Source organism: Pezoporus flaviventris, unplaced genomic scaffold (genome assembly GCF_033815535.1).
Source record: "Pezoporus flaviventris isolate CSIRO_AGI_PZ_B2104156 unplaced genomic scaffold, CSIRO_AGI_Pfla_v1 ptg000082l, whole genome shotgun sequence".
Lineage (NCBI taxonomy): Eukaryota > Metazoa > Chordata > Aves > Psittaciformes > Psittacidae > Pezoporus > Pezoporus flaviventris.
In genome coordinates this window covers 6,044-33,454 of record NW_026892630.1, presented here as the reverse complement: position 1 = coordinate 33,454, position 27,411 = coordinate 6,044, and the positions used below count along the sequence as shown (strand labels likewise).

Genomic DNA, 27,411 nt, shown 5'->3' with positions numbered 1-27,411 from the left:
GCAGAGAGAGGGAGACAAGCGGAGGCTGGGGGCTGGTGGACTCATCGAGCTGTATGTACTGGACCTTTTCTCTTCCCTCTCCCCGTCCCCAAACCCTCCTCCTCTTCCTCTTCCTCCCCTCCGAGCCCGTGATTTGCGCCATCCCCTTCCTCGCTCCCAGCTTTCTGCCTAGCAAAATCCCTCCGGCTCCTGGGACCGAGCCTGGGCAAGGGGAAGCGGCAGCGCTGCTCTGAGCGGGGCTCCCCCGGGCTGCAGCCTTCACTTTTGCGTCCTTTGCCTTAAATTGCCCCTTTTAAAGAACAAAACAAACAAACAAAAGGCAAAAAAACAAAACAAAACAACAAACTTTTTTCCCCCCTCTTTTCCTTTTAATTCCTATTCCGTGTTCTATCCTTGCAGTCCTTGCGGCTACGACAAGAGATCCAAGTGCAGAAAGAAAAGCAAACACGGAAATCTGTTCCGCTCGCTTTTATTTGCCTCGGGTTTTCTGTTGTTGGGCTCGTTTGAGTTAATTTTGCTATTATTTCGATTTCTTTTCTCTCCTTTTTTTTTTTTTTTTGGTCAGCAAAATTACTCTTTGCACAGTTATTGGGTTTTTTTTCAGCTCCACTGTCTCTAACTGCTGCATTTAATCCTGCTGCTTTTAAAACTGTACCTTATAGTTGACTTTTATCCCTAACTTTAACATACTAAAATATGCTTGAAATAGCAGTGTGTGGGATGCAAACCTTGGCAATACGCAGAACACATTCTATTAAAATATTATAGAAATTTTTCCCCAAAAAGCCTTCCTTTAAAGTATTTTTTATGTGTGTGGCCTGATGTTTATCATTCAAATTAGCACTGACTTCAGACTGGCTGCAGCAGGTCAAGAGCTGAAGAAGAGCAGGGCCCTATCCCAAACCTCCTGAAATCAGCGGGAGCTTTGGATCAGGCCCTACAGAAATAAATTAGGGGAAAATCCTGGGTACATTGTAAAGGAAAATACAGACGAGTCAGAGAGAACGGTGCTTTGTTCAGCTACAGTGAGGAAAGGGGAGAGCAAAATCCAAACTGCTTTCTAATAGTCTTACATCCAAGGGTATTTAAGTAGGGTGGAAATCTTAAATCATCTTCAAATTAGGACCTGGTTTGGGAGTCATTCCCAAAAGCTGGTCAAACTTCATTTGCTGCAGCAGTGAAAACACAACAAAGTTCACCCCTATATACGTATATGGGTGTATAGGTAACCATGCATGTGTTAGTGATGCATGCCTGCCAATGGGTATATACATAAAAGCATCCCTGGGGAGGTGCATGCACACATCATTCTAATGCTGCAGAAAGCAGATACAATGTGCAAAGACCATCTTAAGACAAGGCCATATTTATCCTCTGTCTCTGCACCCCTCAGTTCTTGTCTGTGCATCTGGTTGCAAACGGACATGTGTGAGCAGCCGTGTATGCTTGTGCCTGTGCATGTTGGGATGCGTGAGATGGAGCATGGAGGGGAGAGTGACGGGGAAGATGAAAGCGTGTCATGACCATGCGTCAGAGAGCAGGGATTAGTGCATCCATGTGTATTTTCATTAGTGCATCCAAGTGTACTATTGCTTTGCAACCAGGTCACATCTACAAGGTTTTTGCCTAATAGGAATGGGGTATTTCGATGAAGATAATAAATATAAGCTGTACACCCCATATAAAACCAAGACTTGTACATTAGGGGCCACGTGTATCTGCCTGCCCATGAGACAGGGATGGGTTGAGACAACGCTACTCATTTCAAGTGTTGACATCTAGCAAGACCATCAAAATATTTGTCCAGCCTTTGCTACAGCATTATGTTATTCTTCCACTGAAACTATTGCTTTGTAAAGCTTTTTTTCAAAGCTGTTAAAGCAAAACGAAGATTGCTATCAAGGCAAATGACTGCTCATGTTGTGCGAGGTGCTGGCTCCCCGTTAGGTGGCATTGCTAGTTTGGCCGTGCAGGGAGAAGCGGCTGCATGTACTGGTCAACTACTGCAGCAGGGACGTGTATTTGCGTTGCAATTGAAAGCGTATTTATCTTTTCAGCACTTGTTATGTACTTATAGTACAATTTGCTTCATCAACGCACAGCTTAATAAGTTTATCGGGTGAGTTTCTGTATCGAGAATGAAAATCAATGCTTTCTTGCCCTGAACCGTGCATATCATATCTGCTTTTTATGCAATTAGAGGCATTATAAAAATAATTGGTTACTACAGAACACTTAAAAAACATAACAAACATAATGTATAACAGATTAAACACGACCCTTTCCTGTTTTCTAAAGGTTCAAACACCTGATAATTCATCCCTTATCTTTTGGGATAGTTTCACACTTTGGCAAATTAATTTTACACACTTGCAAACTGTGGATATGTTCTGTGCTGCGCAAAGGAATGATGACAATAAGAAATAAACACTTTTTTAATATATATAGCCCAAATTGGTTTTGATGTGAGAGATTATAGAGGGCATTTTAGAAATTAATTAAAATTCTGAAAATAAAGATTTAAATATAAACCAATTAAGAAAAATATTTTTTTTCTCACAGTAACACTCTGTCCGTGGGAGTTATGCTTTTACATCTCATGTCAACTTTCTTTTTTTTTTCAATTTGAAAAATCCTGCAATTGTTAAAAACAAACCCTTTATTTTGTTTGCAAAGATAGGGATCATTTTAATCATAAAATAATTAGTCTAATTCAATTTACACTGGTGAAATCTTATTACCTAAATTAGAGACAGTCTCTTATTTATAATGAGGTTAGCAAGAGCTGAATCAGTCCCAAACTGTTTGTTTTGTTTTATTTTCCCCTGACTTCTTGCTGTCATTTAATTTAAAGGGCAAACTTCACATTTATATTCATTTGGGAAAAATGCTCTAAAGAATTAAATCTGTATTTTCATCAGTATTTAAACATAGACTTCACTTGATTGGGTTTAAAACATTCACAAAGGATGAATTGTGTATTTGTCAAAGTTGTGACTGGTAAACAGTCTTAGAAATGTTAGCTTGATGAAATATCTATAAAAATTATGTCTATCTTATGATGAAATATTTTCTCATACTATTGGCTAAATAGATTTTAAATCATTTGTTTTATCTAGAAATAAATTTTCTAGAAAATTTCTATGAAAACTTCTTACAGCACATTTCCCCCCCACATACACACTTTTTTCTTCTTTTTACTGTAGCTTTCTTTCTCTGGTTTAATTAGCTGGTTTAGTCTGGTTTGTTGGATTTCTTTTAATAACCCAACTGCTTTCCTGTGCTCTCATGGGAGTGAATATTCTACCTATTTTTACAACTGAAGTTTTCAAAGCCTTTTTTTCTTCTTTTTTTTTTCTTAAATGTAATGATCACATATCAACACTTCTACTTGAATATGTGAGTAAATGATAATTAATAAGATTTTAATTAATTCCTTTAGATTTCTAGACTCCCACAATAATAAATTAAGAGTTCATGTCCCAGAAACATTTTAAGGCATAAGTTTTAAATACTTTCACCATAGCATCTGCAAGAGCCCAAAAGGGTGAATTAATACCAACACCTACATCAATATACCTGAAGAAAAGTGACTTTAACTCTTGGGAGCCCAATGGAACCATCCTAATCCAATTCTGCAATAATTAAGCATGTTGACGACCACAAATTTGTTTGTTTAAAAGCTATTTTTGCCCCTTGCAGTGTCGGGGGGACCATAAAATTATGTGGCTCATTCCATCACTTCATGTTGTGTTATCCAAAGTTGCAGGAATGCAAACAAGTTTTGTTCTCTTGTATTAGTTTGCAGCTAAAAGCAGAAGGGCTGAAGCTAGGGAAGAAAGAGAAAGCTCAAACAGAACAGCACAGGCAGAGGAAAGGGTGATTTGTAAAAGGAGTATTTAAAGTCCTGACCGTGGTTAATTCTGCAACCCCAAGCTTATTAGCACCTTCTGCACGAAGGCACAGGCACATTGCATTCCCATTTCAAGCTTTATGCAACTTTGCCTTTCATTATTTTCCCTTCTTATTAAGGTGTGTTTGTTAGGGGTTGGTGTTTTGTCTTTTTCCTGAAGTAACCTCTGTCATTCAGCACCAGTATTCTAGAAAATTGAGGGTTTTGCCCCGTGCTCAGTGCAGTAACAAGGATATCATCACCCTGACCTGAAACAAAGCAGTACTTCATGTGGGGGGCAGCGGGATATGATAATCAGGAAGAAATCAGAGACCAGTTCTTAAACTAGGAGAAATCGGTGAATTTCCATGAAAAATCAATGTGAAGCTGGAGTGATTTCCCACCCCCTCCAGGTGGAAGAAAACTGATATCAAAGTCAACAACCTCAGAGCTTACCCCGCTCTGTGGAAATTTCAACATATATTACCTGCTTTTGACCTTTATCAGAGAGGCAGGATAAGCAGTGAGCAAAAGCAGGGGGAACGGCACGACACCCAAACACAATTTCTCTTTCATGGAAGAAAATCAGATGGAAGAAACTTGAATGTATTTTCTCTATGACAGCTTGCAGCTAGAATAATCTCTTGTCAGAAAATACATGCACAAATGATCAAAGTGGTGATAGGAATGAAAGCATTTTCATGACTTTTTCTAGCACAATAAGGCCCAGGGTTTTCCTGCAGCTGAAACTCCAGGAAAGTTCAGCAGAACAAACAAACAAACAAAAAGGGGATGTGTAAGCTCTCAGGGGTCAGGTTACCCTGCTTGCCTATTCATCACCCAGTGCCGTCTCCTCTAGTAATGTTTAACTACATTTTAGGGTACTTGCATGCTGAAAATTGTTTGGTTAGACTCCTTCTCAGGACAGAATCAAATATAAGCAGCGTTTAGGGGAGTAAAAGATTGTGGGATGAGGCTTGACAGATTCAAATTGTGGTCTTGGGCAATGATGCAAGTCTAAATAAATGCTTAAAAACTCCAGGAAAAGTTCTGCACAGTCCTTCTAGTTAAAATAGTGGTAATAATAATACATTAAGAAAATTAAAATGGGAGGGCCAAACTGCTATAATCAACCCTAATGAAAAATTACATTGTGGTAATGACTATACAGGCCAGTTTTCAAGAACATGGAGACACAACTTTGTATTCTTGCCTTAACAACATGCCAGTAGAAATATATGCCCTTGCATAATCCTATAAAAATACATATGGTTCTGCCTTTATTTAGGCTCTTGGTGGATCAGGGCTCTAGGGTGGCTGCCTTTCCCATCACCACTGGTTCTTTTGAGGCATTTTCTTGTCTTATTCTTGTTTTTTTTTTTGAAAAACAGATAGAAACCACAGACTGGCCATGATGCTAACTTAATGTGCTCGCATCAGCCTTCCCACCGGCCTCAGGAGGTGTTTCAATCCGAATGCCTCTGAAGCAGAAATCCCGTCACAGGCAAAGCTCCGGGCTTGATTATGGGGCAGGGGGTGAGGTATTAGCTGATGAATGAAAGCAACGAAAGTATTTTTGCCCATGATTAAAAAAAAAAAATGTTTTTTAAAAGAACATATTATATTTATTCAGTTTTAAGTTTGGCTGAGGTTTGTTATAAAAATAGTGCCGTAATTTTTTAAGAAACATTTTGTGTTTGGATAGATTAACTGTACACGCAGGCACTTTAGCTTTTGATTCCTTTCAGTAATACAGTAATATTCATTGCTGGCATCAAAAGCTGTTCTTAATATAAACAGTTTGGGAAATCTTCTATGCTGGGCAGATAAAATCTCTTTGAAATGTGGGGTGGTGAAGAGCAACTGTCAGAGTACATGATCCCCCCTCTGCCCTTCAGGTTCCAGGGCTGAAGAGGTATTGCCTGCAGAAGTACATCTTCTCCAGTGCTCCACTACAAATGGCCTGTGTGAGAAATACACTTGAGGACAATATTACACAGCCATTGAATTGCAATAACTAGTGCCGTGTGGGTTGGGGCACACCAATGTGGGTCCTCCTTTTCTCCCTGTTTTTAGGTCTGAGACAGCATCCTAGAGCACCCTAAAGGACCCTGGCACGTCTTTCACCCCTGCAGGACCCTGGGCACATCCTTCACATCCCACCTTGCCTCTTCAGATACCCTTAGTCTCCTGGTGAACATTTTTGCTTCCCATGAAGTGTAGGAGAAGCCCATCCAAAGAGGCAGTGCTGGGGAGCCAGCAGAAGGGATGCTCTCCCTTTCCCCTCTACGCTTGCCTTCAAAGTGGCTTTTTGCACCCATTGCTTTTAATCTCTGTACTCAAAGGTTACTTGCAGCTCAGCAATAATTCCTATGGTGGCCTGGGAAGCTTATATATAGCAAATGACCTCCTGTCATTTTGGATCTGTTAAATCGTGGCAAGATTCATATGAGTTAAGCTTTCATAGTTCACTGAAAAGCCCCATTTGCCTAAGCTGAGGCTGCGACCCCAAGCACCCGTGCTGCTGCTAAGAATCAGTCCAGAGCCAGCAGAAGCAAAAAATTAAAAATGAGGAAAAATAGCAAAATACTGAAAGAAACAAGTATTTCTTTTCATTTTCTATGTCAGTAGGTCTTTGTGGTGGTCACCCTGGGTCCGACTCTGTCATGCCACCCGCACCAACTCAACCCACAGAGCTCTTCTCATCGCCAGCATACCTGAACATAAAGGACTGTTACTGGCTCAGAGTTTGCTTGTAGTCGTTTCTGCCTTGCAATGCTCTTTTGTAAATCCTGCAGCATTTCTGAGCTGTTCCTTTCAGTCCTTTGTAAAAGTTGCTGTTTAGGAGGTTGGGTTTTTTTTCCATTTTGAGGTGTTTTTACTTCAGTGTGTACATGGATGCGCTGCCAACGCAACTGTGAACGCACCCAAAACCTGAATGTTCAATCAAGCAGTTCACTGTGTTCTTCTGACGTTTTAATTTCTTTTTTTTTTTTTGTGACTTTCTTGTTTTTGTTTTTAAAAGAGAATTAGTGGTGACTTTATCTCTGATCAAATTCCAGGATTTTGTGTAATTCAGTTATACCTGTCTAGGTTCTTTTCTTCTTTCTTTGGCTTTACTGAAATGACACAAAAATTGTTCATCTGTTTCTCAGAAAATTCAAATCACCATGGAATCTTCTGTGTTGTGCATGCCCAATAATATCTCTTACACTTCTTCAAAGCCAAAGAGTTTGTTGCATATCCTTTTTAAACAACTTACATGATGTTCCTTCTTCGGAGATCAGTAACTTGTTACAGCAGCAGTGCTGAGGATAATGGAAAAAAGTATTAGGAAACACTACCTCTTTGCACTAGCCTTCCTTGCCATGTTCCCTGTCAGCCCTCGTCACCTTCTCCTCATCTGGGAGATAGAAATAACCTTGGGACTGGGAGAAATGTGTGTTTCTCATAGGAGCGCGGGACAGGAAAGCCTTTTCTTGAAATCGAAAACAGTTGGCTTCTGCAAGTCTTAAGGCAGAAACTCTGCTGCAGATGGTATATGTCAGCTCTTCCATCTGCCCAGAGGCATAATTCTCTGGGGTTAATATCTAACCCAAAGTCCTTCATTTTAATACTGCTCTAATCTGAGACCTGCTGCAAAGCTGTGTGCTTTCCTGCAGGGTCTGGTCGGTGCAGGACCAGGCTGGGTTTTCCTGGAGGCTGAAGGAAGCTGTCTCTGCCATGGGACAGGTCCTGAAGTACCTTCTCCGAAGCACCTAACCTCAGGAGCTGGTCTCTGCTGGGAAATTGGACTGGGCTTTGCCTGGAACTATCTTTTTTAGGTGGTGTGCCCAGCCTTTCACCACCAACCTCTCCTCCATCACACACCCTACAAAGACAGCTGCAATACAGCATTCTTGTATTGCAGCTCTGCCTACACACAGGCTGGTGAAGCCTGTCCTCTTGGACATGAGGAGGGGGCCCCTCACTGGAAGTAGAACCAAAAATGCATGATGTGTGCCTCAACATGTCTTCCAGCTCTATAAAAAACAACTGTGTCAAATGGAGTATTTTCTATATAGATGCTTTGGGACAGGGGAAAGATAAGGTTAATGAGGATATCCCTAGGCTGGTTATCCAATGTCCCTCTTGGAAGGGATTTTTCACCAGTTTTCCTTATGAGACATGTTTTGTTATCTAGCTATCCTTCATATGTGGGAGATAATAGAGCCCCAAGAGAACAGCGAGGACCATTTCCCCTTCTTTATATTCCAGTAGCCCTCAGCATCCATGTGTGGCGAAGCAACCCAGTGATGTGGCTGGTAGCTGTGTCTTGGCATTTAAGGGTATTGCAACCTGGGAGCCCTGTGAAAACTGGTGCGCTTGATTTTACAAAGCTCTGCTCAAATGGTATCTAAGCCAAGGATGAGCGTCAGCACACACAGCCGGGTGTGCTGGGAATGTGTGCTTTTGCAGACCTCATGTGCTGTGCAGGTGGATTGGTATGTGGAAAGGTCACACCTACCAACTTCTTAGGCCTCTGGTGTGAAAGATAAAGCCATCTGGTCACCATTTGACAGCTTAAATTGTAATTACACCATTTGGCCTATGAATTGCCATGAGCCACTGTTTGAAGCTGCCGTGATTCAGCTACTCCAGGGCCGAGATAGGGATCGAGTCATTCCCCAGAAGCTGAGTTCATCTCATTTCATCCCTTTGGCCTGCTTTTTACCTTCCAAAACTTATCTCCGTAGGTCCTTCGTTATGATTGTGAACTTGGCAGCAGTTGTTTAGCGTAAATAATCACAGTCACCGATAACCAGGAACACCTGCTGGCCCATTACTGGGAACAGGAGGAGAAGGCGGGCATCTCCAGCAAAATTCCACCACGGCAATATGGAAGTGTTTAAAGGAAGACCTGCGCTGCTCAGGGTAGCAGAGATCTGAACCTTTAAATTACAGCCATTCCCGGCCTGACGATAAGTAAATAAACAATTCACAGCTGCATGGGCTAAACACAGAAACACATCTATCTCTTCCAGGCGTGATTGCTGAACAAGTAATTAAGTGCGAAATGTGAGCTCTCAATGTCAGTGTGAGATGATAAAGGTCTCCAGTTGTAAATTAACTGAACTCCAGCAAGCCCTCAATATTAACTCTTCAGGAGCCCTTGGGTGGCAACGGGTAGGTTGGCAAGACTTTGGTGTAATTTGCATGCAATTATTCCTGACATTTGCCCCTGGGAATATGGAGCTGTTATTTTAGCAAATTAAAAAAGCAAGGGAGGGAGTTGCTTTCTCTGTTCTCTCTGATCTAGCACAGGGCACCCTGTAAGATGGGAGATATAGTCCCAGTTCATGGCTCTGCCACACTCCCCCATCACATTCCCCTGCTGCGGTCTTCCTCCAAGTGATAACAGAGGTGTCACAAAAAACAAGATACATTAAAGACTGTGAGCTTCTCAAGCACTGGGATAAAGAGGACTGCTAAGTCAGATGGGCAGATATCCATCAATGCCTTGAAACGAATACACCACAATTCACCACGAGAGTAAGGATCCAGTGAATAACCATAAACTGAAATATCACCGCTTGTTAAGTGATTCATTAAACAAGTTGTGGGGGGGTTGCGTGTTTGTCTGTGTTTTGGTTTGGTTTGATTTTGTTTTCCTATTTTTTTTCATGAACTAGTTGAAAGGGAGCTTGCTTCTGGTTTCACTTCTCATGGTATTTGACTATTTATCTTAAAGGTGTCAGCTCCTGCAGTCGTATGACTATACTTAGTGTTCATTTTCAGATTCATATCTCTAATTTTTGTCGCTTGTAATGAAAACTTTGACAACGTGCATCTAGTGCCCAGTTTTCAAGCCAAAGAAATGGAAACTACAAGACAAAATTAATTCAAAGTAGCTTTTTTCTAACTATTTTTTAAGGTCATAGAACTGTTTCTCAGCCCTAAATACCAGTTTTGAAACTTCTGGAGTTGGCTGTACCCAATGAGGTTTTATTCATTAGTTGATTCATAAGCTTAGAGGACCTATTTGATGCTGGGGCTGGATTTGACTTGAAGCCCTGACAATGAAGCAACATGTAACTGTGCTGCTGGAGGGACAGATTTGTAGATCTGGGCCTTGGAGTCATGGTTCCTGCAGGAGATAATCTTTTATCTACTGGGCTTAGCACAGAAGTGAACCTACTGGCATTCAGCATGATGCATCCCAATCTAAACAGATAAATCAAGAGGTTATGTTGTTGCACATATAAACCTGTTATGAGTATTATAACTCTTGGACATAGCCTGCTGACCTTGGCTTTTGTACTGAAAGTATTTAATCCTTTCATTTAAGATTCCCTCATGTCTCTATCAGCTTTCCTAACCATCTCCCTAAGTGGGTAGAAATCAGTAGAAGATGTTGAAATGAGGCGCTGAAGCAACTGCAGTAGGGAAAGACAGTGCAAATAATTTAAATTCTTTTCTTTTTTAATAGGAGTTTAGTGATTTTATGGTGGGAATTATTTCACTCAACACCTGCCAGAGAAGACTGTGTATTGAATGATTCCAGTATTCCCTTCCAGTCCTATGTCCTGCTTTCCTATGACCAGGGAAGACAAAGAAACCTGCACCTCACATGTCTTGCTGAGGTCTTGGTACCCGAGGCACACACTGAGCCCACATCTACACAGACAGGGATACTTCCTAAAGTCTTTCACCTTAAACGGGTCTACTTTCCCTGTCTTGGCCTCACTAGCATACCACTCTTTCATTACTCCATCATGCCCGGGCATCGCTTTTTGATCTTAGCCCAGGAAACTCGTGCAGACCTCTCTGTAATAAATGTTTACAGGGACCAAATGTATCCTTGGGTTCACTGGGGAAGGCCGGAAATCAGAGAGCGATTAAGAGCAGGAAGATGGCATTTCAGCTTCTTTCTCACTGAAGCATGTGGTTTGTTTGAGACTGGGCTCTTTATTATGTATTTCTTCAGATTTAACTTACAGGCTCTTTTTCTTTTCCTGTTCTGGAGCAAGCTGCTTATATTTCACAGCTTTACTTGAAGCCACAGCAAAAGCTGTGCTGGAAATGCTACAGCGTGAGTCGGTATCACAGTTCAGCAAATCAGACACCAAATCCCTGGTGCGCCTTGGCAGCTGGGCACGCTCCAGACCAGCCAAGCTGTGGCTGGCAAACCAGGGTGCTCCTGATTCTCCATCTCCTGGGAGCACATCACTGGTAGCGGCAGATCAGGACATGAGATAAGCAAGCTAGGGATCTCTTCATTAACCTTATCTTTCCCCTGTTCCAAAGCATCTATGTAAAAAATACTCCATTTGACACAGCTGTTTTTCACAGGACTGAGAGCCACATTGAGGCACAGATCATCCCTTTTTGGTTCTGCTTCCACTGAGGGGCCCTGGGAACTGGGCAGGGAGACAGCAGGCTTTCAAAACCCAAGCTGTGAAGGAGCAAGAACACTCCTAAAATGTCCTTTCTAAAAGGGAGCCTCCCTTTTCAGTTTAAAATGCTATCTTTGTTACCACCCTCCGAAAACTCTCTAGCAAAGAGCTGAATGTTATTAGAAAAGAGCTGAGTATGGGTGGGTAGACAAGAAAACAAAAGGAAATGGAAGTGCTGGAAATTGATTTTCCATTTGAATCTATTCTTTTTTTATCTTATTTTTAATAAGATTTTATAAGTTTATTGCATTGCTTTCTATTTTCTTTCAGGGTGTGTTATCTTTTGTGACTAGGTTTTGACTAAAATAAACCTAAGATACTAATTAAGGGCAGAATTGGAAACCCAAAGATTTGCTTCTCGTCAATGCCAAGTGGTAAATCCTTTAATGCTCTGGGATTTTGCTCTATAGCTCTAAATTTCCCATTGGTATTTAGTAATCTGCTGATTGCCTTTACTTTCATTCTTTAGTCTTCAGAGTTTTCATGTTAAGGCGCTCACTTACAGTAGCTCTGTGTGTTAAGGGCAATGAGTTAAAAGCTATAGGGTTTTTATGAAATTCCAACCTTGTTTTTTCTATTGAGTTCCCAACTACTGTGTTATATCATACTAATAAGAGCTGTACTCTGGCTGGACAATTGGCAAAGTATTGCAGAGTCCTATGGGAGCCATGACATCATTTTCAATTTGCTTATCTGAAGTCCTCCAAAATAACAGGGTGACTGGTGAGCAACTGCATTGCATTTTCACTCCAACCAACTCACCTCTTCCTGCTATGACGTTATGGGAACTGTGTCACTGTGCAGTTTACACCCAATGGCTACTCCCTGGAGGCCTCAGATGCACCTTTCTCCATCACCCCTCAAGGGAATGGAGGTGTTTAGTGACCATTAAGCCTGTCTTTCCATTCCTAAGGGCTAAGCAATAGCAATTGTGAAGGAAAGGACACCACTTCCTTTAATGTATGCCCCTCCAAGTTTGCCTGCAGGCTTAGAGACACCAACGAAGTGTTTCAGGCAGTTTTGTGATAGGGTCTCACAACCTACTTGACACTGGGATCAACAAGAACAGAGGCTGGTGAAATGATCTGGAACAGCTTGGGTACCTCTGGCCATGTTTGGACTGCATTAGCTCAAGAAGACTTTTATTTTTTAGTTTTCTTCACTCCAGCTAATAGTGAAAAAGATGGTCTGTTTACTGTGAGCTGAAGAAAGACGTCATGACAGAGCTGGTTTAACCTTTGCTGTGGGCTCTTCTTTGCTTAGGGAATAAAGACTGGAGGTAGGAATTTTAGAATTGGAGAGAGACTATGACATTTTCCGTTTTACTCATTATCATTCTAAGCATATTGTTTATAGACAGAGAATCTTGGAAAAATCTGTTATGAAATCATCAAGTCCTTTTTTAATTTAATCCAAAATTTTAACATTTTCCTTAACTATGTCCATCTCTCCCTTAGAAAAGATAATCTAGACACTAAGTTTTTAGTAAATTTCTAACACTCAGCTGAAATATTTTATTTTCCCTAGCTAAGGGTCCGTCCATGCTGCCTCCTCTTGTTTTGCAATGAGCACCTTTCAAAGCAAGAGGGCAATGCCATTTTTCACAATGCCATAGTTGTCATTTACCTACTTACTGCTCTTATACCAAAGAATCATTTATCCACTAAAACTTGTACTTGCATTTTCTCACTTGCAAAGAGAGTACACGTTTAACTGCTACCTGCTCAATCCAGCATCTCATATAAGGATTTCTCCCTCATCTCCCAGCCAGGTTGCACTGATGTGCTTTTAAGCATTGGTTCTCAGAATCTGGGTAGTTTAAACCTTTCTAGCAATTTTGGTTAACTAGACTCGGAGAAGAGATCTAAAGCTGCATGTTCTGAGTAATTTGGGAAAACAAAATTGCTTAGGCAGCTTTTGGTAAAACCAATGCCATAAGCTCCCAGCACCTGAAACAGCTGACTTGACAGTACAAGTGAGTGCAGACTAAAGGCTCTAGCTCCCTGCAGTGGGGATGACATAACTGCATGAGGAAGACCTGTTTACATCACCGAGATAACCTATTTCTTTAAAAATAGCAAGGTCAGGGAGGCAATAAAGCTGTCAGCATGGCAATCAGTGGTGATTGTGTTCCACCAGCCACAGGGTGGTGGGGACACTCACCAGGCTGGGGACCAGAACAGGGGCTACACAATGAGGATGGCCACGTTTGAGTAAACAAAGTTTCGGCAATACCAGAGTGCTATTGTCTGCTGAACAGCTCTATTTGTGCCAATGATATTTCCAGGTTAGCTCCTCCTAGGCCCATAAAAACCTTCATTTTACTCTTTTTGCTGTTTTTTTTCTCTTTTTTTTTTTTCTTCTCAACGCAATGATGGATAGAGTACCCATAAAACCTCAGGGCATCATGTACGAAATCCCCAAGCCCTGAGTCAGGTGTGGAGCAAATGGTCACCGAGCAGGCTTCCACCTAGTCCAAGATTTGGCTCACATATGTCTATTTTCTGGTCACTGGGGTGCTCCACTCTTTGTTCACTGTGTAAATGAGCATCTGACCGTGGGAATATCTCATACTGAAGTCCAGGCCAAGAATGGAAAGCCATCAGATCTATTCAGCTAAGCAGCCTCATGAGGCACTCACACACTCCAGGTGGGAGCAGAGCCCAATATTTTTATTGTGCTAAGAGTATATATTCTCAGAAAGGAAGATGTTGTGTAGGGTTCACATCCTGTTAGAGCATCGGATATGTTCCAGCTATTGCCGTTTCCCTTTGGATAGCATGTCCCTTAGCTGAGTCTCCAGTTTAGATGCCCCTGGACAATAAGTTACAGTGATTTATCTGTGGGGGGACTTTTGCACATGAGTGTTTTGGGTCAAACTGTACAGTATTGATATTGATTATATATGAGCAAAAGTGTTTAAGAATAAAATATTTCTTGGTGTACCCAAAGTGAAACATAGGCTTGTGCCACTGGTACCACACAGCAAGGCTTTCCCTGTTAAATTAGGCAAGACACCAAGTCTTCACCAAATTTTGGGGAAATTTTTGATTTTCAATTAATTTTTCAGCTTAAAACATCAGGGTTGGAGTTCAGAGACGAGAAAGTCCAAAAAAGGGCATTATCTTCATGTGGGTGAAATCTGGTTGAAGTGAGTGCAGATGCCATTGCCTTGTACAGCTTTCCTTTCCTTTGGTGATGGCTCAGCATCACATTCAGAATAGCTCAAGGTAGTTTTAATCTAAAATTCCTGACAAATGCACCCATCTTCTCTCATCCTGACCAAAATCAGATCGATGAAATAAACCGATTTGAAAGTGAAGCTTCAAATCCAAACTTCCATCACTGTTTAAAAGGGTTAGAGCTGGGATGTGATTCTGAGCAATTGAATGGGATAAAATTGTGGTTGACCACAAAATTTAGTTGCAATTCCAACAAAACTTTTTAAGAGCTTTACGTACCTTTGTTGCTTTGCATAATATTTTTTGTGTGCCATCACATTTATTGATTTTGACGGGGACCATAAACAGGCATACAGTGAGACAAGGCTATTTCCATGGACTATTTTTGTTCTGTACTGGGGAAAGTAAGGGAGAGAAAAGAAAATCTGTTTCTGTAGGTTTTCCAGCTCAAAAAGACATCAGAAAAAAAGAAAGTGTGTGCTTTTATAAATGGAATAGTTTATCAAAGCTTGCCAGTCACCAGATCCTAATTACCTGTTCGTATTACAGCTAATTACATTGATTCTCTATAGATGAGGTGGACTTCTAAAGCAATGAAGGAATTTAAACAGAATGATTTTTCAGTTTTGGTTCTATTTACAGACTGTGGTATGTCAATTTGAAGAAAAGCCAGAATCTGAAACTGAAACGCCAGTGTTTTCTTCTCACTATAATTGGAATCTTTCAATACAAGATTCCAATGTTTGAAGGTGTTCACTGCAAAGTTTGGTCCTTTCCCATGAAGTTTCAATGCTGATGTACAAAGCATTAAATTCGATGTTGGCTGTCTCCTTCTCCTATTGAGCTCAATTGGGATTCTATACTTTGATTCCAGGCAAAGCACAGTCAGGCGAATGCTAAACTCTTCTGGCTGTCCAAAAGATGCTGTGGTCCAGATATCCTTCTCTGGATCTGCAGGCTGTGCTTTGCAGGTAGTACTGGCCTTTCCTGAGTCATCAGTAAAGTGTAACCTTGACTGAAAAGAGAAGTTCTCTTTCTTGGTTGAACAAGATAACAGTGTTGACCTGAAACACAATTGTCATTTAGTGCTTCTTTGGTGCAAGCCTGTTTAGAAGCAAGTTGAATAATGATATTTTTTTTGAGGATAAAAAAATATCTCTTAATGAAGAGACTGGTTTCACCTACACCTCCTTTGCCTCAGGGACTGGGTGTGAAGTGAAGTAGCTCATCACCCATGGGTTTGCCATACTATCTGTAAGGGCGTGAGAAGAGTTGTGTTTGTACCTCTGCCAAGCTATTCCCTGCTGGTCTTTAAGAAACCAACTTGCAAAAAGATCTTTCCTGCAGAGTGTTGCAAGGACTGTCTTGAATTTGGCTTCAGGAAAAGGTTTTATTCATTTTTTTTTTAATCTGGATTGCTTTACACTATTAAAAAACCCCAATAATCACACGTTTGTGTTGCATGAGGCAGAGGACCTACATCACCTACAGTGATGGTGAGCTGGGTGGCAATTATTAAGCACTAGAGCAACACATCAGCATTATTTCAAATCCATTCTTTCATCCAATGCAGCAGTAATATCTTCTGGACAACGGATTTTGGAAAAGTTGAAATGTTTGCTTTACAAAACAGACATAAAGTTTCTCCTTCAAGGTGCTAAATTTGTGCTGAGCTGGTCCAAAACACGACTGCATCTGGCTATGTCTCATGTCTGCTACTAAAAAAATGTCCTAAATTCCAGACAACCTCTGGGGCTTTGAAATAAAACTCATTAATCCTGCATTTGAATTTAATATTTGAAATTTTATCCTAATCTTTTTTTCTTCCACATGAATTAACTTTAGAAAACTTGGAAAGAAACACAGGGGTGTTTTTTTTTTCTTAGGTTGGGATTTTTTTTAGAGAGAGAGAGGGAGAACATTCTTAACAAAGGGTATAAAATTAAACTAGATTTGACCTCTGCCTTTAGCAGATTTTCCACCTGGTCTGTGCAGGAAATCAACTTCTATATAGCAGCTCTTTCATAAGGAATAACATACATGAGTCTGTAAGTGACAGTTTTTCTTGGGTGGACAACAATGTTAGTTACATTTTATGATTAATTGATAAATGTTTTGATATGGTGCCTGGGCTCTGAGTCAAAAATCACTCTAGTTAGATGATCCAGCGCTTGGGAAGCTGAGCCAATTACAGCTCAGGCACAGTGAAAACAATTCTAAAATATTTGAGACTAAAAATGTGCATAGTTGTTAAGGAATCTTGCACGTGGGTGTATGGTGGTATCCTGAATTACAACTGCTTGGTGGGCCAATATCTTGAGGAATGCGGGGAAGTGCAGAGATTCGAGACTCTTGCATCTATATTTCAAAAGACTTGGGAAAACAGAAGAACCACATGGACTCTTGTGGCTGGGCACGTGCTGAGGAAAACCAGACCGTGGGCCAAAATGTACTTTTAGTCCCTTGGGTTACACAAATCCCTTTGCTTTTTTGGGGAAGGCTTTAGGTTTCAAGTCTCCTTCCCTTGACTCCTAACTGGCTCCTCTAGGCTTGCTCTTTTCCCTTTCAGGCTCCAGAACTTACTTTCTACACCAGGCTTCCTAACTTGTCCTCAGATTCGCACCCAGACTCTAAATCCTAATGTTTTTCTAAATGATGTACAAGAAGTAGGACTTCATCATGCCTGTGGCTATAGACCAGATTACCACTACCAGTGCGCTAGCCTGGACTCAGAGGTTGTGGGTGCAGCCCAGCATTGCTGTGAACCTACTTTAGACACAGCTGCTCTTTGTAATGAAGGTCCTCTAGAAGAATAACTTACCTTGCAATTAAGGGCTGCTTTCTCACATTATTAAGAGAACAAAGAAAGAGTCCATATTTTTCTTTCCACAGGTAAGTGAATATGGAGTCATTTTTTGGGTAGGATTTTGGGGTCATCAACTCAAAGTCCATTTGGAAAATTCCTTATTGCAGGTTGCTAATGACTTTGCATGTGACACACTGCCAGCTGTTCCCAACAAAGTCAGTGGAAACAGCGTATCTTCTGGTAACCCAGCCTTCAGGACCTAAAATATTACATGGAGGTTTTGAGGGATGCATGCTTGGGTTTCAGTGCTGCCTCACATCTGGAAACTGGGAAGAAAACTCCGCACATCAGAAATCCTAGTGGCTGTTAGCTGTTTATCATGCATTCTTCATCCAAGGATCTGATCCTAACCCCAAACATTTTGTTGCCTTCAGTGGATTTTTATTCCAAGGTCAAGACCAGGCATCACTTCAATATCTAATGGGTATAGTTACTCATGGGAGCTATTTCATATCACTAAAGCCATAAACCCCTGAAGGGTGTAGATTTGGACAGCTATTGAGGATGTTCAAATAAACTTAGATCTATATATTACTCCACCTTCTTATGACACTTGGCTCATGATATACTGCTGTGTCTACAGAAGGTGGTAAGGAGAGCAAAAGAACATACATTCACATGGAAGAACATCTTTCTTATCCTTGTTTTATGGTGAGGATCCATAAAGAAGGATGTTTCTCTAGCCTGCTAAGTGGTCAAAAATGCAACTTTTCCAGTAATTCCCTTATTTCAGGCACCTTTTGTATGGTATTGTACTCTTTTCCCACCCTCCCTCCATCTTTGACACTGTTTTGATCATAGCTCTTGGATCTAAACACACTTTATTTAACACTGGAGGATTTCTTCGTTGCTGATATGACAGGAAAATTTCTAACAACATACTGTAAGCTTTACTGTTCATGACTTCTTAATCATGCAGATTTTATTTCATGTTAAGCTAGCAACTGAACTCTTCTAATAAACAGAGTAAAATCTAATTAGGCTACTGAAGGGGAACAGAGGAATTTATACTCCTCCAGACACACAGACATTAGGAATTCTTCCTCAAACATACACACAGGCTTTCTGGCAGCAGTCTCATTCAGAAAGTGGCTAATGATCATCCTAATTTGCACTTAGCTGATACTGTTTGGAGTTCCTTGCAGATGGAAAATATACTTCTTTCGTGAGATCATACAGGGTAGCTTGGCCTTGTGGATTGTGCATAGAGAAAAAGAAATCCCAATTTCTAATCCCAAGGCTCGAACTACTTGCTGTGTGGTCTCTCTTCCTCTCTCAGTTTCTCCATGCACAATCTTACTTATCCGGTTCATTCATGGGATTGTGATGATTACTCAGTCATTTGGCTGTAATGTGTTTTAAAAGCAAAAGGCACAATTAAAGCACTGTGATTAGAGACTCAACGGCACCTCCAAAATATATGTATGAGAGGTTGACATCAAAGATTAATTTAGCTGGTTTCTTGTCTTCATTAGGCCCATAATTATTTCAAATGTTGCTGGCAAGAGAGCTCAAAAACTGGCAAAGCTTTGCCCCATCCAACCTCAAGGGAAGCAGACCCCCATGCAAGGGGGCACATCTCCCCACACAGAGGACATATAGCCAGACTACATCCAAGATGTCAGGGATATCTCCATGCACACAATGTTTCCTGGCTTACAGACCCATGGTTCATCCAGAGATTATGCCAGCTGAAGCTGTTACCCCTTACAACCAAAACCAGCTCATCTAGCCAACGGGTTCCAGCTTGGGGTCTCTGCTACTTTGGATTGGGATTGATGCATCGTGCAAGGGGCAGAGAGTCCCCCAGCAAGTTTCCTTACAGTTCCCTGCAAAGGACAACCCAAATGTCCCACAGCAGCCCTGGCCTCAACACTAGGAATCATAAGGTATAGAGCCAGAAACTGGCTGTAGAAGTGTGGGCACCATGGAGCCTACCCAAGGCATACAAAACACTGAGAACCCATGCTTGAGGCTTTTCCCTGAGCCTGCCCATTTTCCAGTAGCCTTTCTTCTGCTGGAGAGCTGTCATCTCCTTTTCCAAGACTGTTTAGCTCTTTCTATGTTGCTTGTCAGGATAGTTCATATAAAACCATTAGTCATTCCTTGGGTTTGAATGGAGTGCAGGGAGAGAATAAGACTGGAATAAAAGCTTGGGTTTGTTTATAAGTAAACAGAACCTGACACAGCCCCTGACAACCTCAAGAGACATGTTTCTATTGAGTGCAATAAGGCAGGGTGCCAACCAGCTCTGATCCCCTGGAGGTGACTGGCTCAGGAAGGATTCAGGCCTTAGTGAGTGTAGGTTTCTTCAGGGAAGGGTATAGCCCCAGGAGTAGGAAGAGAAGACCTGCGTGCTTCTATTTAAGATTTTGAATAATCATTTAGAAACAAAACAAGCAAAAAACCCCAACACCAAACAAAAACCCCAAGAAACAACCCTCCTGCAGTGGGCTGGAGCTGATATATCTTCTCATAATACAAAGAGGTTTTGTGACATGGAATCACTGGCCTGAAACCTGGAGGCATTGCTTGGTTTTAAATTATACTTTATTCAGGCAAAACTCCAGTTGATGTGCGAGAGCGCTGGGTCATATTAGGATTTGGCCCACAAGGACAGAGGAGAGCCAAGCTTAGAATGTCACATAAACATATTAGCTAGAGACTTGGCTTTCTCTGAGGTCCCAGGATGGAATAGGACCACAATCTAGTCTTCTGTGATGCACACAAGGAAGTTAAATCTGCCCTGCATGGATTGCTAAGAGAACAGGATCCAAGCATATACACAAGCATCCGTACCACCTCTTCCTCTTCCCGAAACGTCTAGATTATCGTCCTTTTTGTGTGACAGGTAGAAACAGAGCTAGACCGCTTAACCTGTTCTGTGGGGGATGAAAAACTATTAGAAATCAAACCACCAGTTTTTCATGCTGAAGTTGAAAGCGTGTTCTTCCTAGTGATGAGGTATGAAGAGGGCATATTGTTAATTTAAAGCACACTCTATAGCTTTTTGCAGGAGCAAAGTACTTTTGAAAGTTTACAGATGTAGTAGAAATTCCCTGTAGCTTAGGAGTCAGTTTTCTGCCAATCAGAAAGCTGAAGGTACTCTGGTTCGGGCTCCAAAAGTGACATTTTAGCATTACACGTCTTAAATGTAGAGCAATTTTGAGAGAGCATCCTGACAGGTTTTGAACTCTAGAGATATTATTTTCTGGTGCCAAGCTACACAGTCTGGTAAACGCTGCATGCTGCACGCCACACTCGCTCCCTGTATCTCTGCCAGAAACCAATATATGAATTTAAAAAGAAGTATAAGAAATATGGCCCAGGACTAAGGCTTGTGGGTACATTTCAAGTAGGAATTCTCTCTAACATTTAATGTATTAACTGCTCTCACAGCCGTAAGAAGCTGGTATAGGAGGAGGTCCATGTACACGTATAACATATATCGACACCATGGAGAAAGGGCAGGAAACAGAGTGTGTCAGACTGACCAAAGCCCATCTCCATTATGGAGGAAATGGTAAAACTTGGACCAATGCACTGTATGTCTATTAACTTAATAAGTCTAAAAGTGACTTTGCAGTGGTTCCTGAAAAGGAAGACGGGCATCTGAGAAGGTGTAGATGCTGAGGCACTGATGCAGGATCCATACTTCATGGAACAAGAGGACATCAGCATGTCATGACTGTCTCCACAAAATGGTCAAAAGGAGGAGACTGAAGGAAGTTTAGAATTAGTGCTTCCCAAAAAACCAAACTGTTAAGAGGTGAAAAAAGAAAGCAGTCACCTTCTTGCACTTCCTTTATGTAAGTAAGTAGAGTAGAGAAGAGCTGGGAGAAAGACAGACAGCCTTTTAGGACCTTTAACTGCATAATGAGAATAGATAATCTTTTAATTAAAGCCATAGGTGAATCAATTAGCAATAACTAATTTCAGCTGGTTAGACCGGGAGCTGCACTGCCATAGACAAGTTTATCTCCGAGGGCATCACTGAAATGCAATTGCTTACATCAGCCAGGGTTGGAAACAACTCCCAGATGGGGAATAGCTCAGATGTGGTTCTCATACTTCTCCTTATGTGTCCTGCACTGTCCAGGGCAGAGCCAGCAGACCAGGTGAGAGGACTTTTGAGCTGAGCCCCTTTTGATGTCCTTACATGCAGGAGGCTTAATATTTTAAAACCCTGTCATGGATTAGATAACTTTGGCCCAGAATCTTCTGTTATTCTTAATAAAAGTCAATAGAAGCGTGGAAAAGTACAAAATGTCAACCTATGATCTTATGAAATGTGTGACAGTAGAGAGAAAAGAAAGAAAACCCACCCTTTGGTACATTCTTCGTCCCTCATGCTGTGTTGAGATCCAGAAGTAGAAATCTTTTCTCAATACTAGGGCTTAGAAAGTCAAGAATTTTGTCTCTCTTTATTTTCATTACAGTTAGTTAAATCCTTAGGCTCCTGTTAACACTGAACTCTATGTTGATTTTTTGTTTAAATGCTGAAAACTAATTTTCGTTTAACAATTTTCTGTTTGAGGCCAACATCAAATTAGTGTGCTTTCCACTGGCAGACCCCAGTAATTTGGTAGGCAGGAGGCTCACACATACTTAAGTTATTCAATACATTTTGTTATACTCTGTACAAAAACCTAGTCAGAAAAGCTTGATTTATGATATTCCTCAGGTTTCCTGTTACTCTAAACCACTAACATCCTATGGCCAAGCCCTTCATAGGCAGCCAACACATCTGGCCCAGAATGGTTCTGTCACCTATCGCCAGAATGCCATATTTATAATCAAGACATAATAGAAAAGAAAGAAATTATTATGATGAAAAATAAAAAAAAATAAATAAAAAAAGTCAAAGTTATCAGTGGATATTTGCAAGTATGATTGGGCGTATTTTTTCAAAACATATGCCCAGACAAATAGAGCATGTAGCATACTGAGCAGGCCGATTAGATATGTATAATTATCTCTTCTAGCCTAATTATATACTACTGAAAGCTCTGATTTTTCCATTTCACACCTTTTAAAAGTCTATTTTGGCATTCATATATACAGGCAAACCACTCCTGGCTGAAGCCAAAACTACACAGTCCATCTGAAATCCCACCTTCAATTATACAACTGCTTGTAAGTGAGTCTGTTCCTTTCAAAGTGTTTTTTAGCTGGTCTCCTTAGGGATTTAAGGCTTGTGCAATCATTTTGTGCGTTGTATCTGTGTATCCATCTGTCAAATTTGATCAACGAGCTGAAGTATCCTAAAATACTAACTTCCTACATGTTTCATAACGATAGAGGCAGGTGTTTGGATTAAAGTCCTCTTTAAAGCTAAAGCTCAGTGGATGTCAATGTCTTGTCCACAGGGCAAAAAAATTAAGCTCACAGCACAAATCTTTAATTTTTCTCATAAAAATTCATGCTCAAAAAACAGCACCATAAACAAAAGTGTAGACAGACCTGTAAGTTTCTGACTGGTAGAGGCTGTGAATTTTGGGGCTGGCAGTAGGTGTAGGCTGGAATGAGGATAGATTTAAGATGTGTGTACTGCTAAAGGGCACAGGCAAAGTTGGACAGACTTTCTTCTCTGGAAGATGCATTTTACAGATATTCATTTTTACCAAGGGAAACATAAAAGAAACACATAGATGATAATGAACAGATTCTCGACCATGTTAAACCCTGGAGCACAGCTATGGAAACGTGCTGTAGAGGTTCAACGTCTTTGAAAATCTGATCACTGAGCATTTCTAATCAGCTTCCTCTGCCAAAGGGATATGAAATTTTCCAAATCTGTGCCAAACTCTGAAGTTCACAAACTGTTTCTCAAGTGGATAACCATGAAACCCTCCTCCACTTTCTAAATTACATCTGGTGGAGACAACTCTCTGTGTAGATAATACAATGAAAATGTTAAAGACTGTACTTGTTCTAAACTTTATTTTGCAAATGTGTTATAACATAAAAAGACATAATCTAAAGCAACTGCATGTTCACACATGAGAGTCCCAACAGCTTTGCCATTTTATTCTTAATTATCCCTGGTGGATAAACTAGTTGAAAGACTGAGCCAACTCATCCATCCCCAAAACCAATTGAGCAATGCTGATTTATATCACTTGCAATCCTGACTACATCTTATGAAATAGTTATCAATTAATTTCCTGCATAATCTGTCTCTGTTTCTCCAGAACCACACTAGAAGAGCAGCCTGACCTTTTTTGACCTCCAATTCAGCAAGCGATCTTCAGGCAGAAGATTATTTAAGCACGTGTTTAACTGCAAATGATTGAACATACCTTTAAGCCTCAGGTATGTGTCTGAGTGTTGTCAAAAAGGGACCTTGAAGGAAGCATCCACCTGTTTTGTATGTTTACTCAAGAAGATAATCACTGTACAACCAACAAAGGATTTACCAGCTCTTAATGGTAATAATGCCTCTTGTTGCTTCTTTTGGCAATAGTTTCGCAAGACTCTCAGAAGAATTAGATCACAGTCAGTCCCACCTGAGCTACATATTTCCTAGCTGAATAAGCAGGATGAAATTGGGCCGATGGTCATGTCTGCTGGAAGAATAGAGTGCTTTTCAGTGCAGTAAGACTGGTTCCAAGGGCACAGGGTGTTCAACCAGCCTCTTGCATCCCAGCTTTCACCCTCTGCCAAAATTACATCTCAGCAAGTGTTTTCAGTTCTGTCCTCACCATCGTTACCAATAATATGCAAACCAGAAAGACAAATTCATTCACATTTTAAATAGCAATCTCAGCAATATTAATTGCACAATAAAAAAGAATTTGTTCCAATTACTCAGCCAACTATTTATTTACGTTCAATTCTGAATTCATAAATTCTTGATTTGACATTTAAAAGCTATTTAAACAAACAGTAATCTTTTATTAGCAAAATGCCTAATCAGATGGGTTTTCTGAGCTATTTAAGCAGCTCTGAGAAATGCAAAGTCTCTTATGAATATTTTACTTCACTAAACATAACTTTTCCCAATGTAAGTCAAACCTGCATTGCTCCTCTATTACGTGAAGTTGATCAAAACCTTGCCTTCTCCTTTCAGTGCTGTTTTTAAAGAGAAAACAAAAACAGAGAGTAATCAAAATTAATTTTGAAGACAGCTGGGCTCATGAACAAGATTCTGAGCCTTCATTCATACCACTTATCCCTCCCTGCACACCAACCTCTAAACCATATGGAATAGTTCTTGAAATGGCATGTTGGATAAGAGGGAGGAGAATCAGAGAGTCATAGAACACCAGGTTGGAAGAGACCTCAAGGATCATCTGGTCCAACCTTTCCTGGCAAAAGCACAGTGTAGACAAGATGTCCCAGCACCCTGTCCAGCTGAATCTTAAAAGTATCCGGTGCTGGGGAGCCCATTGCTTCCCTGGGGTGATTATTTCAGTGGCTGATAGTTCTCACTGTGAAAAATTGCCTTCTAGTGCCCAGCTGGAATGTCCCCAGATTACATTAGGTTGTGCTTTCACAAGCAGTAGTATTTATGTTGTATTTTGGTAGTTCATTTACAAATATATATTTGAGTTAAACTGCCTTTCTGTTAGCTTCTACTCTCCCAGTTCTCCACTTGTAAAATAGGGTCGTTTCATCTCTCTCATCAGGCAAATACCTGTGCAGAAGCAATAAGGTAAACAGATATTGTTGTAATGGGAATCCAAAGAGTTATTCATTAGTATGACAGGTTTTTATTTAGCTCAGAACGACAAAGAGTAGGTGGAATGACCTACTGCAGAACCCATATTACTGACATTTTTATCATGTGGTGGTCTTGGCAGTCCTGGGGTAATGGTTAGACTTGCTGATTTTAAAGGTCTTTTCCAACCTACCTGATTCTATGATTCTATGATCGTGGGTTGCATGACCCCATAAATAGCTGGAGAAATAAGTAAACAAGAAGAAAAATTAAGTGCTGCAGTCTTGGGTACCTTTTGCTCTAGTTCCCAAGCACACATTTGTACCAGTGTGTTTTTATGTGTGAATAAAGTTTTTAAAAGAATAATGGTGCCATTCATGGAAGAAAGTGGTCAGGAGATAATTTCATATTTTCTGTATGTATCAAAACCAGACACATGTATTGCTGATAAAAGTAGAATAAACATTCAAGTACAAATATGCGTGTTGCACATTCATATTAAAAAGTTGCCCTTGGTGTTTCTTGGTAGAAGATTCATTCTTCATGGAGAAAAGCACAGCCAATGAGGCCACATTCTCCTGTCTTTAGACTTACTAAAGTAAAAGAAAAAAATAGGAGAGAAAAACAACTCTACAGACAGACATGAAGAACAGAAGCATGTCAGTGACCGCCTGAAGATACCACAGTAAGAAGAACTTGACCTAAGTTTCTAAAGAGGATCTTATCAGCTGGGGAGGACTGATACAGCAGGATTGATGATGCTGAAGTGCTTCTTGGTAATGACCTTTCTGCAGCCATTGACTTTTCTTTCACACAGTCTTTGGTAGCCTAACAACAATGGGAACTATTGTTTAGATAACTGTGATTTTGCTTCTTCCTTTTATCAAAGGATTTTAAAAACTGAAAACAGAGTTAATGGCAGATCTTGGAGTGTCCATACGTAACACAGATACAGACCAGGTACAAGAAAGCAGTGATTCTGGAAGATTTATACAATTGAATTGCTTCTTTATGCTGTTGATTTCCTGATGCTGCACCTATGAATCTGTCCCTTAGTGTTTATGATATATTTTCAGAAAATAAGATTGTACACCAATGTTAATTGTAATTATTTTAATTATCCCTTTTGAGGATTCTCTTGCTTTGTCTTCACATGGCATATGCATGTAAAAGTGTGAAATTGAGACACATACAAGGAATTATGGAAAATGTTGTATGTAATGTAAGATTTTTGACTAGGATCTGTGCATCAACCATGGCCATGGCCATCATGTAGTGGAGCAATTATCAGCATCAGCTTCATCTTAAAATTCTTAATTTTCTCTGCTTTTCTTACTTTACTATAGATATTCTTTCCTTTTTTATTTTTTATGATACTAATAAAAAAAAAACAGGAAAAAAAAACTTCATTGGAAATATCTGATCTATTCTCTGCTGGAAAAACAATATCCTGCAATAGATGGATGGCCATGTAAACACACCTCTGCCTAGCACAAAAAAAAACAGCCTGGATTCATGGGTATGAATTCAGATGGCATAGTGGGGAGGCAGGAGGACTTTTGCAAGGGATTAAGACCCCAGGTTTGAACCTCTAGGGATGCTGGCTCCAGTTCAGGCTCTAGCTGGGAGGCCAAATAAGTATGGTGGTCTCATTAGTCCTCATTACAAAAACTGACCACATGATTTGGTACCATCAGCAGCTCTTTGCTAGATAAATCCTGGACTAGAAAAACAAGGTTTACTGCAAGCTAGACCTGAGGTATGTTGACAGGGAGAAGTTTGCAGAAAGCCTGGCTGTACCAAGGCCAGTGTTAACAGTCTTTTTACTTTCATTTGCTCTGAATTCATTCATATATTTGCAATCTAAATGGTTTAAAAGTCAAGAAAGAAAGAAAGAAAGAAAAGAAAGAAAGAAAGAAAGAAAGAAAAAGAAAGAAAGAAAGAAAGAAAGAAAGAAAGAAAGAAAGAAAGAGAGAAAGAGAGAGAGAAAGAAAGAAAGAAAGAAAGAAAGAAAGAAAGAGAGAAAGAGGAAAGAGAGAAAGAGAGAAAGAGAGAAAGAGAGAAAGAAAGAAAGAAGAAAGAAAGAAAGAAAGAAAGAAAGAAAGAAAGAAAGAGAGAGAAAGAAAGAAAGAAAGAAAGAAAGAAAGAAAGAAAGAAAGAAAGAAAGAAAGAGAGAGAAAGAAAGAAAGAAAGAAAGAAAGAAAGAAAGAAAGAAAGAAAGAAAGAAAGAAAGAAAGAAAGAAAGAAAGAAAGAAAGAAAGAAAGAAAGAAAGAAAAGAGAAAGAAATTAAGAAAGAGAAAGAAAGAAAGAAAGAGGAAAAGAAAGAAAGAGAAATAAAGTAAGAAAGAGAAAGAAAGAAAGAGAAAGAAAG

At 40.3% G+C, this 27,411-nt stretch overlaps 1 long non-coding RNA gene across 1 annotated transcript; it reads left to right on the top strand.

Moving 5' to 3' along the window:
• LOC133280409 (uncharacterized) lies at positions 1-26,435 on the top strand. The gene is made up of 3 exons (XR_009747157.1): positions 1-51; positions 15,385-15,481; positions 25,569-26,435. It is a non-coding gene; the product is annotated as an uncharacterized LOC133280409 (long non-coding RNA).
• The last annotated feature ends 976 nt before the right edge of the window (positions 26,436-27,411 follow it).